This window comes from Prionailurus bengalensis, chromosome B2, assembly GCF_016509475.1.
Source record: "Prionailurus bengalensis isolate Pbe53 chromosome B2, Fcat_Pben_1.1_paternal_pri, whole genome shotgun sequence".
Lineage (NCBI taxonomy): Eukaryota > Metazoa > Chordata > Mammalia > Carnivora > Felidae > Prionailurus > Prionailurus bengalensis.
The window spans coordinates 92,071,966-92,089,543 of record NC_057349.1 but is presented as its reverse complement, the minus strand read 5'-3'; the positions used below and the strand labels follow the sequence as shown (position 1 = coordinate 92,089,543).

At 33.8% G+C, this 17,578-nt stretch overlaps 1 non-coding gene and 1 pseudogene across 1 annotated transcript; one reads left to right on the top strand and one right to left on the bottom strand.

The window, feature by feature from the left end:
- Positions 1–3,718: 3,718 nt before the first annotated feature.
- LOC122490512 lies at positions 3,719–17,170 on the top strand (annotated as a pseudogene).
- Positions 6,848–6,954, bottom strand: LOC122490626. The gene has a single exon (XR_006299174.1). It is a non-coding gene; the product is annotated as a U6 spliceosomal RNA (small nuclear RNA).
- Positions 17,171–17,578: the final 408 nt, after the last annotated feature.

Below are 17,578 nucleotides of genomic sequence, written 5' to 3'. Positions count from 1 at the left end.
ATTTAGAAATAATGACCTTTGTGTAATAGCCTTCTATTTTGCATTCTGGCTAAATGCACTCATTATTTCTAGTGGTATTTTTTGTAGGTTAGTTAAGATTTTCTAAATGTGAAATTTTTATTCTGTTCCAATTCTTATTTGTTTCATTTCTTTTGGTGCCTTATTGCATTGTCTGGGATGATTATATGGCACACAACAATATTACATTCTATCTATATTTCTGTCTTCTTCAGTATTCCATGTAGCATACAAAATATTTTCTCATGTTTGTGGACTGCTGATCTCTACTTTGATCCCACATATTTCCTTATTGTTTACTATTTTTACTTCTTAATTGATTCTATTTTTTCATTTATTTTATTTTTATATTTGAGAGAGAGGGAGAGAATATGAGTGGGGTGATGTGATGGAAAGAGGGAAGGGGGAGAGAGAGAGAGAAAGAGAGAGAGAGAGAGAGAGAGAGAGAATTATAAGCAGGCTTCATGCTCAGTGTGGACCCTGATGCAAGTCTGGATCCCATGATCTTGGGATCACGACCTGAGCCAAAATCAAGAGTTGGACACTCAATTCACTGAGCCACCCAGGCATCCCTTTACTTCTTATTTTAAAGACAATGTTTACAATTAAGGGAGATTTGAACTGTCAAATTTTATTGTGGTACTTACTATAAACCCTCTACACTCAGGCCTCACATCCTACCACTTTCCTCCTTGTTCTACTTCCACAGTGAATTTGTTGGTGGTCTAAACATGCCATGTACTCTCCCAATCCTGTCTTCACCTTTGCTGTTCTTTCTGCATGGAGCACTCTTACCCTAAATAGTCATACAGCACATTCCCTTGCTTCCTTCTGGTCATGTTTCCTGCTCATGTTTCCTTATCAGTGAAATCTACCCTGACTGCTCTATATAAACATAGCAATCACTTTCCAGAGGCTTACTTAGACCCCTGACATTCCTGGATTTTCTCAATGCCATTTATTAACATTTAGTATATTGTTACATTTATTTTCTCTCCATGTTAGATTTGAGCATCATAATAGGGACAATATATATTTTGTTCATTGTGGCATCCTCATCAAGTATAATAGTGTCTGACAAATTATGGATACTCAATAAATATTTTGTGGAGGAATGAACAAATGAATAATGTATCTACCATTTCAATGAGAACTCAAAATACATTTTGTGTGTTTGTTCAATATATTAACAAGTGCTAGTTATGGTCAATGCAATGGCAAGATAATTTTAGGATTTATAGAACCATTTTTGAAAATATAATATTTTGAACATTAAACATGTACAGAAAGTGTATAAAGAAAATGAGGCCTAGAACACTTATTTTAAAAAGTGGAACTGATAGCATGTATTTCATGAGTTGGTAGAGGAAAATATAACAAAAGAAGTAAGTTATTTCTCAAGTCCTTTATGAAACTCAAAGCCATTGCTTTCTATGGGTCAGGTTTTGACATATAAGAAAGCGTATTCCATATTTTCCAATACTACAGGAAATTTTTTATACCTTATCTAGGCCAGAAGAAGGGAAAAAACTCACTTAATTCTTTCAGTGAGTAACTGAATATGATACACCCCACTTTCATTTTTATAACTCAGTTTAATTTAGATACCATAAAAGGTCCAGATACTTTAAGCTATCGAAGTGATTACATGGTCATCGCAGTGGTAGAGTAATTACAGAGAAATACAAATAGGTTTAAAGGAGATAGCATTGCTGCATGGGGATGGATCTACTCAGCAGAAGACGGTACATTTCTGGTCAGATTTGCACTTTTTAAATTTTTAAACTTTTTTTTAATGTTTATTTTTGAGAAAGGGGGGGGGTGACAGAGCATGAGAGGGGGAGGAACAGTGAGAGAGGGAGACACAGAATCCCATGCAAGCTCCAGGCTCTGAGCTGTCAGCACAAAGCCCTATACCGAGCTTAAAGCCACAAGCCTTGAGATCATGACCTGAGCCAAAGTCAGATGCTTAATGACTGAGCTACCCAGGCACCCCTTTGGAGGTCCCCCAAGGTTTTTACAAGATCACACAGTTGCTGCATGCTGTGTGGCAAATTCCCTCCAAGCTCCAGGATGAGTTCGGGCTGTATCATTTCTCGTTTATCATTATTTTAGAACTGACATAGAACTGACATGTAGATTTTTAAGTCTATGTAATACTTTTTAACTAAAATGTGAACAATAGTAGGAACTTATCAACAAGGACACATATTTTTCCCTGGGCATGGGAAGAGAGGGTGGTCCAAGAAAATCTACTTCCAAGTAAAGCATGTAAACCTATAAGGAAAAAGACACTGCAATGATGTACCAATAGTAAGGTCTATGCATATATGTTTGCCCAGGTAAATATTAAAATAAGACATGTTAAATATATAAAAGTAGAAAACAAGATTTTATTTCATTTTGATTTATATTGCAAAAAGAATGAACCATATTAAAAGAAAAAGAAGCAAAAAAAAAAAGCAGGCATGAAATTTCTTACCACTGTTATTACACTGTTTCTGGGTAGGAAAAAAAATACATGTATACATGTATACACACACACACACACACACACACACACATTCACCAACATACAGAAGGTAAGAAAATATAACAGAAGGTAAATTATTTTTTCCAAAAACTGAGGTATTAATTTACCAACATGGAGAATTTACTTATCATTTTCAAATATAATTATAGCTTTTTTCTAGAGTTAGCCCTACATGCTCTTGTTCAGTGTTGCCTAAACTAACATTATTCATCACTTTTCTGGGTAATAATATTTCTACGATAACTATGGACCTAGAGTACTTTTTACAGGCTTTTGTCTCATTTTTGATACTGTTCATTGAGAAGTTCTAGTCAATTCTATGTTAGAACTGAGTAAAAATTAACTAAAATTGAAAATAAAAGTAAAATTTCAGAGTGACAACTGTCTGGTTCTCAAGATACAAATATTTTCAGGGATCTTCAGGAAACATATTTTTCTTAAAAACGCCTGTATGAGATTATCTAATATAAAAAATATTAATACAGGTTCATGTAAAGAAATGTATTTTGTCTTTATAAAGGAACCAAAGGTCTTTGAAATAATTATTATAGTCTTATAACGCCAATAGTATATTTTTATGATTAACAATTTTTATGAACTATTTAAAACCAGGGAGATTAGAAAAATAGAAATAAATCTCAATGAACAAGTTGGTAAACAAAGAAGCAGAAATATAAAGGTCAACATTAGCATTTCTGGCTAGATATATTAAGATCTTTTATTCTTTTACTCAATTTGTTTAAATATTTTCATGCTAAAAAGTCAGAGTGATTCATATTAAAATTTCGTAGCAGAGTTTGTCTTCCACAAGCATGGGCTAAAAAATCACCTAAACCATAGAGAGCAACCAGAGTTGACAATGAAATTAGATTTTGTAAATGAACTATGACATGTTCATCTTTGATAATCTAGATTTAAATTTCAAGGAGCAAACTCATCTGCCCAATACCGTAGGCATATTAATGGCCTCTCAGATATGTCCACAATCAAATCCCTGGAACCTGTGAATGTTACCTTACACAGCAAAGGAAGAATAAGTTAGCAGATAGAATTAAGGGTGTTAATCAACTGCTTAACACAAGGAGATTATCCTGGTGGGTCCAATGTAATTAAGGGTCTTCAATGTGAAAAAGGGAGGCAGAACTTTCAGTGCTTGAGTGATGCTAAATGAGAAACATTCCACCAGATATTATTGACTTTAATGCTGGAAAGAGATCAGAATTCAAAGGTAGGTGAGCAGCCTCTAAAACCTGGAGAATACAAGGAATTGGATTCTTTCCTAGATTTGCTACAAAGAAATGCAGTCTTCCTGACACCTGGATGTTAGCCCCATTAGACAGACCCATATAAGACTTCTAACCTACAGAACCATAAGATAATAAGGATACTATAGGGGTGCCTACGTGGCTCAGCTGGTTAAAGTCTGACTTTGGCCTAGGTCATGATCTCACAGTTCGTGAGTTCAAGCCCCACACTAGGCTCTCTGCTGTCAACATGGATCCGCTTCAATTCTCTGTCCCCCTCTCTCTCTGCCCCTGACCCTCTTGTGCTCTCTCTCTCTCTCTCTCTCTCAAAAATCAATAAACATATACAATTAATTTCAAAAAAAAGGATAAAACATTTTTGTTACTGAGTTTATGATAACTTGTTACAGCAGAAATAAGAAACTAATATATTTATCAAAAAAAGATATTAAAGAAAAGAAAATATTTACAGGACACCTGCATTCATCAGTCAGTTAAGCATCTGACCTTGGGTTTTGCCTCAGGTCATGATCTCATCACCATGAGATTGAGCCCCACATCAGGCTCCAAGGAGACAGCTGGGGGCCTGCTTGGGATTGTCTCTCTCCCTCTCTGTTCTTCCCTTGCTTGCATGCTCTCTCTCTCTCTCAAAATAAATTTTTAAAAAATGTTTGCTATGAGCTAAATTTGTATTCTAATTTTATTTTTGTATAAAATAATATATAAAATATAAGACTTAAATAAAATATAAGACTATTATGTATTTTTTAAACTTTTTTTAATGTTTATTTATTTTCAGGAAAGAGAGAGAGAGAGGAGAGAGAAAGCATGAGCAGGGGAGGGGAAGAAAGAGAGGGAGACACAGAATCCGAAGCAGGTTCCAGGCTCTGAGCTGTCAGCACAGGGCCTGATGTGGGACTTGAACCCAGGAACCATGAGATCATGACATGAGCCACAGTTAGAAGTTTAACCAACTGAGCCACCCAGGCACTCCCCCAAATATATTTTTATATTCAGTCATGTTTTAAGACTCTCACCTCCTTTATCAGACCTTTCCTGAAAAACTCAAGATAAACCTAGTGTTTCACATTTTCTAGGTTTACATGAAATTAAAAAGAAAATTTATAAGTGTAATACATAATATTTGCATAACCAATCACATAAGTCTTAAGTGAATATTCAATGAATCCTTAAATTTTGAATCATTTAGAGCATTAACTATTTTTTAGAACCTCAGCTACATTTAGAGTATTATCAGAAATCTCAGAAGCCTTTTACATTCTTTTTCCAGAAGATATTCTTGCCAAAGGTAACTACTATGAATTTTAGTACCTTAGATTTGTTCTGATAGCTTTTGAACCTTATTTACATAAATAGAATCATATAGTATGTACTTTTTTTTTAACCTGGGATCTTTTACTCAATATTATAAGTATTAATCCTTCGTATTGCTTCATGTAGTTCATTTTTTTATTGTTGTATGTTATTTTGATATATTAATATATCTGATGCTGATGGAATTAAAGTTGCTAATCAATTAACTTTAACATAGAAAGATTATCCCAAATTATCCAGTGAGCCCAGGGTAATCACAGATCTTTAAATGTGGAAACAAACACATGCACATACACATGATCTATTGAGATCATTAATGAATCAAATCTTTAAATCATTTTGGGGAGAGTTGACATCTTCACAATATTGAGCTTTCTAATATGTGCTTTCTAATCTATGGAACTCTATAACCATACCTTCAATTATTTAGGCTTTTAATTTTTCTCATATATCTTTTATATGTTTGTGTGTGTGTGTGTGTGTGTGTGTGTGTGCTTACTGTTCAAAAGAAAACACAAAGACAAAAAAAATTCATAGTCAGAGAAGACATGTTCCCTTAGATTTGTAGATATTTTTATTTGGATTTACAGTATTCTGTCAAATACTATTCCCTGAGGTAATAAGAAAACTATAAACTGCAATTCAATATATATATATATATATGTATATATATATGTATATATCTCAAGTGGCAAATTTACTCTTTTGTGATATCCTTCTTTAAATGTAAAGGGAAAACATTTTTATAGTGTAAATTAAATTTTCCCTCCTAGACTATCTCAAACATCTGCAATGTAAACTTTAGCTTCTATGCTTGAAATAGTTGCTTGACAAATAACATCAAGTTGTAAAATGTATTTTTATTTTATTAAATTATATGATGAAAAGGTAAACATAAGTTTTTTTTTTTGCTTTTTACTTCCTGTTTTTGTCTTTCTAGCTCAGTATATGTATATATATACTTTTATATGAAAAATATGGTGACGATATTAATAGTCATTTCTGAACTGATCTTTCATTCTTAACAACATATTGTTTTCTTGGAGTTAATAATTCTTTTACTCCCGTTTACTTATTTTTTTTATCAATTACTATTTTTTCCTTGATTTGCTGCATCAGCTTTTCAAATGCATAGAAATATCTTACTTTTTTACAAATGCCTAATCTTATCAGATAATCTGTCCTTGCAAGGCCCACAGGTCTCCGGTTCTAATCTGCAACAGGAAGTAGATTTACAAGCCTGGGGCTAGGTTGTGGTCTGGGATTCCCTCTACTATTCTCCCTTGTTGATTGCTTATTTCTTTTTGAAAGAAATGTCCTATTTTCTCTTAGTTTCATGCTTAATTTTCTGAATCAGAATCCTTCAGTTGATTCATAAGGAAGACTACATAAGATACAAAATTGACAGTCTTTTCACATCTTAAAAATATTTTTATTCATCTCTTGCTGTTAATTATTTGGACTAATATTTCAGTTTATGAAATACATTTCTTTTAGTCACTACATATTAAATACACTAAATGTATCTATTTTGCTTTTTGTTCCCCATTTTGGTCCCCTTGGGTCTTTTTGTGGTTTTTTTTCTTGCTTATTTTCCATGTGTTTTTTTTTTTTTGCTCTGTTATCTTTGAGCCCTTCTGCTAATTTTATTTCTAAATTTTAGTTACCATATTTTATTTTATTTATTTTTTTATTTTTTATTTTTTTTTGTTTTTGTTTTTATATGGAATGCTTCACGAATTTGCATGTCATCCTTGCACAGGGGCCATGCTAATCTTCTCTGTAAAGTTCCAGTTTTAGTATATGTGCTGCTGAAGCGAGCACTAGTTACCATATTTTAAATCTTTCAAGGTGTTTCTTGTCCTCAAAACTTTAAAGATGGCTTTATTTTCTTGCTTTATGGAAACAATACATCTTATCTGTCTAAATATGGTCGGTATATTGTTTTGCTCTGCTTCCTGCACCAGCTTTCTTCCTTCTACATGTGTGGTTTGTCTCTTTATTTTAGTTTGTTCTTTATTCCTAAAGATTGATTTAAATGTTTGGTCTTCTTCGGCTCTCTTTGTTTAAGATAAGGCACTGAAAAGGTGAGGGCGGTGCCTATGTGAAAGAGTACATGAAGGACATGTCTGTGACTTTACATGGGATCCAGTCTTCTCGTTTGGAGATTGTCATATCTCAGACATGATGTGATGGCCTTTTTCCTGGGGCAGTTGTTTTGCAAGATTTGGGGATGGGAACCATGAACTACCTATGTATGCCTACTTTTGTTAAGAACGTAAAATATATTTGGAAAATGATGCCAAAGTTTAATAGCTAAATTTGTATTATATCATTAACTATAGCTTCAAACCTCATGTCCCATGCCTCTGAATTTGGTGTCCTATGATGTCTGGAGTCCTTTGGTTCAATTTCCTCTGTGAGAAAAACTCACATTTTTTAATGGAGGACACAGAAGTTTAGGTATCTTGTTACTTGGTGTGTGATACTCTGTCTTCTTTAAGTTTGAAATATCTTAGGGATTCTATAAAGGATCTGATTTCTATGTTAGTTTCTCCCTTTTCCTGCTTAGATTGCAAATTCTTTGGGTCTCACAAGTCAATATACATTCTTTTTTTCTAGTTTTTATCTTTCAATAACATTTTAAATATTTTATTCACTTTTTTCCTATCTCCAGTTCACTTTTACTCCTCTAATGCCAATTTATTAAGGCTTGGGAAAGAAGAACATATAAAATATGTAATATGTTTTTCTTGAGATTGCTCTCTTTCTAGTCACCTTAAAAAGAGATCTCAGCCATTACTGTGGCTTTAAAATTATCAAATATGCAATTAAGTCCAAAAACAGTCACTTTATTGATGACATCACCACTATCTCACAGCCTTCAATATCTGTGGTATACTGACATCTCACTGAATGGTGTATTGCCACTGCAAATGCCACTACCAGCTTTAACACAATTTATTAATTCTCCAGCTTCCCACTCCTGTTCATGTTTTTCCAGTTTGGGTTAATAATATCACCTTTGTCTTCATTAACTACATAAAACATTGTGTGGGAAATTTTGTTTTTACTCTTACCCCATAGTCACTGTGTTTTGTCAGCCTTCACTTCTGTTCTTATTGTTGCTATTTCGAAGATCTCTCATTTTATACCTCCTTGACTACTTAACCTTAGATTTAATGTCCTTGTTTATAAAATATAGAGAAGTGAGAAACAAAAGTAGTAAATATTCATTTACTGGTATACATTAGTATATGTTTTTTTACCCATAATCAAATTTAATGTTCACAATGTTCTTATAATGTAATTGTTCTTATTTTTAAACATTTTCAATGAAATATTACAAGGATATGATAAACTGAATTAAATGTATTAGTTTTAAGTATATACAGCTCAGTGAATATTTACTTATACACATACCCAGGAAAGTTCCCTTGTGCCCCTTCTTAGTCAGTCCTGACCCCCAAGCATCAAACATAACCATCATTCTGACTTCAAACACTATTTAGTAGTTTTATCTGTACTTAAACTTTGTATAAAAAATCATCATACATGTACTATTTTGCGTAGAGCCTCTTCCACTGGAACATAATGTAAATTTTTCCATGTTTGTGTATTTTTTAGTAGTTTTATTTTTAAATTTCTTTGTTATAATTTATCTGTTCTGCTGTTGGATTGACATTTGAGTTGTTTTGATTTTTAAAATATAATGAGTAATATTACTATAAATACTTTGTACATGTGTTTTGCAAGACATACGTAATATTTTAAGAATTTATCGAGAATGAGATTACTAACTTAAATGTATAGTTGTGATTATTGCTGCTGTCTTTAGATTGTGTCTGGAATCATCTAAAGCCTCAACTGCACTAGGTATTAAGAATGACTCAATCATAACAGACAGTTAATACTGTTTGTCAACTGTTCCAACCAGTTGCAAAGGCCAGGCCAGTTCAAGAACAATGAAGATAAGGTTTGAATGCTAGGATTAGGAGACCGTCTTTGGAGACCAGCTACCAAATGTATAACGTTTTGTAAACACCCAGTTTTCCAAAAGAGTTACACTAATGTATAGACGCTCCAAGCCCTCCACACCTTCATTAATACTTGGAACTTACAGTACTTTTAATTGTAGCCATCTTGGTGAGTGTGTATAGGCATATAATTGAGATTTTAATTTGCATTTTCCTAATCAGTGTGTTACTGAGCAACTCTAAATCTGACCACTTGAATGTTCTCTGATGTAAAGTGTTTATTTAAATTGTGCCCATTTTTTATGATGATGTTTTATTTATTTTTTATTTGTAGAGATCTTTATATTTGAAGTACATATTCTATGTCAAATATACCTATCACTCATACCCTCTTATATGTGGTTTGTCTTTGCCATCTTGGTAATGTCGTCTATTTATGAAAAAGTTACTAATCACAATAAAATTCAAAATACTTTTTCTTTTATATTTAGTGTTTTATATTATATTTAAGAAATTTCATCTACACCAAGGTCATAACAATATTTTAGAAAGTTTAAGTCTAGAAACATTACATTTTATCTTTTTTATTAAGGTCTATAATCCACTCAAATTATTTTTTCTATTTGAGTTGTAATAAAAGTTCATTACATTCCATACAAATATTTAACTGTTCCATGACTACTGAAAGAAATATTCTTCCCTCTCCAAATTTCAGTGGCACTTTTGTCATAAATCTGGTGACTATATATGTTCGGTTCTATTTCTAAAGTTTCAATTATCTTTTTGTGGTCTGTCTATATGCTTTGCCTATGTTTTGTTATATTTTTTCCTAGGTACCTATGTTGGTGGTTTTTAAACCTCTAAGGAAAGTATATATGATAAAGTCTAAGTAATTTGCACCAAATTAATAGCTGGCAAGTGATAGAACAAGGAATTACACCCACCCCTGTTTGCCTAAACAGTTTGTGTTATTGATACCTCCTAATACAAATTTCTGTGATAATAATATCACTTTCACATAGAATTAGAGTGTAAATTAAACACAATAACAAAAGTGAACCCTCTTTACTAGCTGGAAAGCACTAAAACACCAAATAAATTATTAAAAGATAGATGTATTTTTTACTGGCTCAGAAGGCATCAGTTGTGAGTCCTGTCTATATTAGCTATATGGCATTGAGTAAGGTACTTACATTTTCTGTGACAGAGAATATCTGCCCTCAAACAATCCTTCTTAAATCCTTGCATAAAGTTAGACCATACATTTTTCTAACATCCTTTGTAGGTACTTATGACTATGTGGTTAAATTTTGGTCAATGAAATATGGGCAGCAGTGATCTACAGTTCTTCCAGTTCTGTCCAGTAAAAAATGTCCATGCATTTTCATTCACCATCTACCTTGCCTAATGTGCTGGTTAGATATTAATACACAGGACAAATTCAGAAACCACAAGCTGAAAGAGCCTGAGCTTTCATCAGCCTGCATTCCAGGATGTCTATGTAAACCAGAAAACTTTCCCACATACTTGATTCTGTAAGCTTCTATCAGAAACACCATGAACAAGAAACAAATGTCTATCAAATCAACTCTTTCAGATTTCAAAGCTTACCTATTTTATAGCATACACTATATAATATTTTGCATTTGATCTGTGTAGTATTTTGCATTTAGTTTGGTACCCATATAAAATCTTTTTTTTAATATTTAAACAATGTAAAATTTACCCTAAATGTAAAATTTAGCAGTGGCAAAATAAAAAGAATAAAAAAGGAGGGAAACAAGCTGTTTTAATAAACAAGTAGTTGCTTATAGTAAATTTTAGATAAAATGCATGTTGAAAAATACTCCCTCATCTCTGTCTATTGCATTTTATTACACACTATAAATCCTAAAATTAATTAGAACTGCACAAATGATAAAAATAAAATTCCCAAACTACAAACATTTGTTTCAATGCCGACCAAGATAGACTAATATGAAATTTTATAATGCACTTTCAAGTTGAAAATAGCTTCTCTGGTATTGAAGTTTTATATTGGGGCTCTTTTCTGGGATAAAAACTATATATTGTTTATAGTAGCATTCATGTGTAAAATGTAGTTCAGAAAATATTCTATAAACTTAATCAAGCATACAATTTTGCATTTTAAAATTACTGGTTCCATTTTTTTTTTTTTTTTTTTTTTTTTTTTACTTTGTGGAATGGTTAAATGGCTAAGTGTTCAAAAAGACTCAGGAAAGTAGCATATTAATTCTTGATTTATTTAAATCATTTTTCCTCTTTCTCTCCATCAGTATCAGAGTCATAAAAAATAAAAAGAAACACATAAGAAGTAGTTCTGTAGCTGTTACATCTCTCTCGTCAGGAGTACAACTGACTGTGGTGCCAGCATCCCAGCAGTCGCCTGGGGCTCTGTCGAAGATTTGTCTGTTGAAGGATAAACCGTCTTTAATACATTGCTCTATTCATAATCTCTTAGATTTCTGTGATATTACATTATATTACAACTCCTACTTCAAAGATCTCAGAGTGCCTCACAGATGTCATATATTTCAATCTCAAACTCCCTCCAAGGTCAAATCTGCAAAAAATTATTTCTCCTTTTTTGTGACAGGATTTCTCTAAACATGCAGCAACCATAATAAAGTGTTCAGCACAAACAACTTTCTCCCTGTAATCACAATTATGCGGTGGAATATGCAAAAGTAAAAATAATCATAAGATAACTGAATTTTTAGTTGTAATAATTTTTCTGACTTAAATTATTTCATCATGATAATTAACACAACTGATGAGAAAACTTTACAAAACCCTCATTATTCAGTTATATGCATACTTTAAAATTTATTCTTACAAAAATAGTGTTGCTAATTTTTTTTTCAAAATGAGGCAGTATGTTCTGATGGAAAATGAATTTGATTTGTTTTGAATTAAAATCACCTTTCTATTTTGATTCTTTTTATTTTTTAACGTTTATTTATTATGTTGAGAGAGAGACACACACACAGAATCCAAAGCAGGCTTCAGGCTCTGAGCCGTCAGCACAGACCCTGACATGGGGTTCGAACCCACGAACTGTGAGATAATGACCGGAGCTGAAGTTGGACACTTAACGGACTAAGCCATCCAGGTGCCTCTCTATTTTGATTCTGACACTAATTAGCTACCTAATGTTACTATGAGAATTATCAATTAAATATTGAAAGTTTTGTGCACTCTATTACTGAGACTAACCAAACCCAACTGATAAAATGGGAAATAGGAAAAAAATATTTATGTATACATGTGTATATTTTTTATCTTAAAATTGCAGAAAACTAAGATCAGTATATAATAGCTACCACTTGATGAGCATCAACTAAGCATCAGAATGAATCAAATGAACTCTATTTACCAGCAAAGATAAAAGTAATATTTTGTAGGTCAGGATATTGAGAATCAAGTGGGCTAGGTAACTTTTAAACTCATCTAGTAAGTGGATGAGCTTAAATGTGAATCGAAGTTACTAACCTTTAAATTTTGTGTGATACTGTAGTGACATGTGCTATTTGGTGAATATCTCATATAATTTAGGAGAGAAAACCAGAAATATTTATAAAATCGCCTACAAACTAATGACATATATATTGAAATGCCCACTATTCTCTACCAACAGCAGTAGTCTTGGGCTTGAACAAATGTGCACACTCCTGGGACGCAGTAGACCAGGTTTATTTAGTTTTAATGAAACATAGAGGACAGCCAATATGAGCACACACAACAGAATGGCAGATGTGTCCTGACTTTCAGGGCAGCTTCTGATTGACTTCATTACTTGGCACTGAGACACACCTGATCAAGAGAGATGCAGCCAAGTGGATAAGGAACTTCTCAGTTTAGGGAATTGTCATCTCCGGCATCCCTTTAGGTCTTATGTGGGCACACAGCCTTCTAATAATGATATGACTAGCTCCTACTCTCTGGTTTAGCAACATTCCATCAGTTACTGGTTACTTGTCAATTCTACATCGTAAATTATCAATCTGAGCAGCCAGATGGCTACATGGCAACCTCAACAGGATTGTCATTTATTTTGTGTCTGATACATTCCTATATATTGCATGAGTAAGGAGTAACAAGATGGATTATAAGGGAAAGTCAAATTCTCAGGCATTCTTGAGGTTAGAGGAAGACTACAGGATGGTTGTTTAACCATTCATTTCAGATCCTATCAAGCTTATGCACCTGACTTAAGTGGAACTATATAAAGCCAATTCCTTTCTGCCAAAGGCTCCCATACATGCTTCTTCTAATTCTCTGTTGAGGTGTTAGTTTTCTCTTCATACAAAGTCTTTGCACATATATGTCTAATCTGCCCTTTTCAGGTTGGAAAATGTTCTAAGGGCAAAGATCTTGTGCAAAGGAAAAAAAAAAACATTTAGAGACAAGGAAACTATGTTCTAGTCATACTATCCCCTGACATGAGGACATCAAGGAGATATGTTTAATTCTCTGATTTTTAATCTGTATATTAGGTGGGATTGACTAGATGGTATCAAAACCCATTTACAAATCATGGGGCACCTGGAAGGCTCAGTTGGTTAAGCGTCCGACTTCGGCTCAGGTCATGGTCTCACAGTTCATGAGTTCCAGCCCCACATCTGGCTCTCATTGCAGAGCCTGCTTCAGATCCTCTGTCTTCTTCTCTCTCTCTCCTTCCCCCTCAAAAATAAATAAATAAACATTTTAAAAAACTATTTACAAATCAAATATTCTTTATTTCTGTGAGTCTAGCAAAACACTTAAGTTGGGTAGGAGATTTGGGATGCATTCTATATAGCAGTATGCATTTTTGTTGCTGATGCCAGAAAGAGAAATTTAGGGACCAAGAAAGGCAGCTTGCTTATATTTTAATTTTCTATTATGTTTATTCTCAGATGATTGCACATCGCTGCCCATTGCCATGTAACTTGCAGGGCTTTCCTATGGGAGGAGCGTACTTCCTGTTCTTGTCAGGCTTGGTCATGAGAATTTGTTTGGCGTAAGAATTTGAGTAGAAGTGACATATGACAGTTTTGAGGAGAACCTTTAACACTCATTACATGTTTCAGTAGCTTACTTGAACTTTTCCATCTGTTCCAAAGCCAGCATGCCTCAATAGTGTTGATCCCATTGAAAACACATAGCACTAAAGCTCAGCAAACTTGCAGTCTAAATGTAATGAGAGAAAATATATCTTTGTTTGAAAGCCACTGATAATACAGTCATCAATTCCAGATGATTCAATAAACAATCTCAAAAACCAGATTTCTACATAGCAATATCTCAATACCTTCCATCTCAAAAGTGATTCATGTATGTATCTCATTTTGCAGACATTTGTAAACCTATGTAATTTAACTTCCCCAGAATATTTGTGTGCATGTATCTGAACATAATAAAGCAATTCATCCTGACACAAGAACATAAAGTAAAATATTATATGATATTTTAATGCATCAGATGAAAGATGCATCAGCTGACTGTAATTAAATTTATACTACTTATCTATTTGCATTTGGTGATTATCAAAATACCACATACTAAATTGTTAAAATTGGATGATTGAAATAAACAAACCCATTTGGCAATCTTTTTACTTCACAAACTCCCTAATAACATCCCCCAAAATTGTAATTAGCATTGTTAGTGCCAATGGTTCATCAGAATTGATTAGTAATAGATTGTAATAAAGGAATAAATGATATAGAGTGTTTAATCAATTTCAGAAATCTTTCTATGACTTTAAACCTTACTCAGATACAATATAGAAAGTAACATTAAGTAAATATTAGCTTACTTTACTTTCAAAATCATTAAATCATTTATTTAATGATTTTGAAATCATTTAAAATTCATTTTCAGATATTTTTTTCCGGATTGGTTAGAAAAATATACGATCAAGATACTATATGCAATAAGTGTTAAAAATATAGATATAACCATTTTATTTATTCACCTTATATAAAAAGAATTAATAAAAGAAACATTGAAATATTGCTAATTAGGCTGGTTTTAGGATTCCCTCCACAATGTAGGGCAAGGTAGCCCAGCACCCCCACACTTTGCTGCCTCCAGCCTTAGACTGTCCTGCAAGCTGAGCCCTGGGCCCACCGCTTCTTGCCTCAGCTCCCAGCCTCTAAGTGGTGGCAGGAGACAAAGCTGTAGATAAAACTTGCCTACTGTTCAGTTAGTTACACAACCAGCGTATTTCCTAGAGAATATATCCTCGTTGTCTTTTACAACTACTCAGCTAGTGTATGGTAGACGGAACACCGGTGAAATCTGAGTTTATGGGATACAGCTGGACAAGTAGATTATGACCAATTATGTCCCCGATCCTCTCTGCAAAAAGATGAATTCTTAATTTGTTTTTGTGAGTGCTGCATCTTTTGAAAATGTTCAAGCAAAGTGGTACCCTGAACTGCGACACCACTGACCCAACACCCCCATCATCCTGGTGGGGACTAAACCTGATCTCAGGGACAACAAAGACATGATTGAGAAACTAAAGGAGAAGCTGATTCCCATCACCTACCTGTAGGAAGTGACCATGGCTAGGGAGATGATGTTGTAAAATACCTGGAGTGCTCGGTTTTCACACCTGTGAGGCCTCAAGATAGGGTTTGGTGAAGCTATTCTGGCAGTTCTTTGCCCGTCTCCTGTCAAGAAAGAGGAAGAGAAAATGCCTACTGTTAGAAATGTCTGGCCCTTCTCCTGCTCTGTCCTCCTTGGAACCTTTTTACACTTTGCTCAAAGACAGTGGAGCTTTCCCACCCAATGCCAAGTTTTTGTTGTAGTTTAGTTTTTCTATAAAATCATTTTGAACCAATCAGTAATTTTTAGGTTTTCTTTAAAGTGTAAGACTTTACACTTTCACATTACATTAAAATTTAGCCCTAAAATGGCAAGCTTCCTTAAAGCCTTATTTTTCAAAAGCTCTTATTCTTGCTCAGATTGAGAGCTGCCAAAACACCTTGGGAACTAAATTGCATTGTTGTGCTGAGAACACTAAGCACTAAACCATTAAAGACCTCTTTGTCTTTAATATTTTTATTTATTTTTGAGACAGAGAGAGACAGAGCATGAGCAGTGGAGGGGCAGAGAGAGAGGGAGACACAGAATCCAAAGCAAGCTCCAGGCTCTGGGCTGTCAGCACAGAACCTGATGCAGGATTCGATCTCATGGACTGTGAGATCATGACCTGAGCTGAAGTCGGACTTTTAACCAACTGAGCCACCCAGGAGCCCCAAGACCTCTTTGTCTTTAAGAAGAGACTGCGGAATCTAAAGCTTGGAAATGCAGACACTTCCTAACTAGTTTCTGATAAGAAAGTTTAGAGCCTCCTTCATGAAATGTTAACATTTAATGCACCCATAATTTATCAGACTGTGTCCACTCCCTAACACTTACTGTAGGTAATAATGGAATGAGTGTAATGACTCAACTCTTTAGATCAATCTTTTTGATTTTGCAGTGAGATTTAAAACAAACAAATGAACGAACACAAACTTTAGTGTATTTGTTTTTGCTGATATTTTGAACAGACCTCACTCCTGCATCCCTCTGATGAAGTATCTGCTCTAGCCACGCGCACGGGGTGGAGTGGGCTTGGCACCTGATGTGATCAAAGAATAAAGACAATATTTTGACAAAATCTGGAGATTATTTACACTATAATTCATCAAAATGTGTAATAATTAAAATGTGTAAATGTTTCACCAGTAAAAGGTTAATCTCTGTCAAATGCAGTAAATGAAAAAAGGTAGGTATTATCATTAAGTGTTTTAAGCTTTTCGGTTTTTCAGTAAAGTTGCTAATCAGCTAATCATAAAATGGAGGTTATCTGGAATTATTTTTGTGGACCCATTGTAATCACAGGGTCCTTAAAAGTAGAAGCAGGAATTCGAAGGGAAAATCAGAAATGGCAGCATGAAGACTGGCACAATATGGCAAACTTTGATGATGAAAGGAGGGGCCATGTGTCAAGGAAAATTGAACCACTAGGACAAACAAACAAGAGACAAAGAAATGGATACTAGAGTCTTACTCCAGAAAGGAGTGCACCATAACAATGCCTTAATGTTAGCCTGTGAGATCTATATCAGACTTCTGATCTACAGAACTGTAAGATTTGTCGTGTTTTAAGTCACTAAATTTGGTATAACTTATCACAGTGGCTATAGAACGTTAATACATCTATCCAATACATCTCATTGCAGTCTTGAGCAGTATGAAATTTTATTATATTCAAATTATATTGAGAATAAAAATAGAAAAAGAAGAAGAAAATGGAAAAAACTAAGAAACAAAATTGAGATTATTTACATCCTATCTGTAAAAGGGGTCTCCCTCTTCACATTGTGTCATAGACTCTAAGGATAAAGTTCTCTTTTGGCTAACAAAAGAGCGGACACAGGATTAAAACAAGAGATGGCTAATGTCCAGGA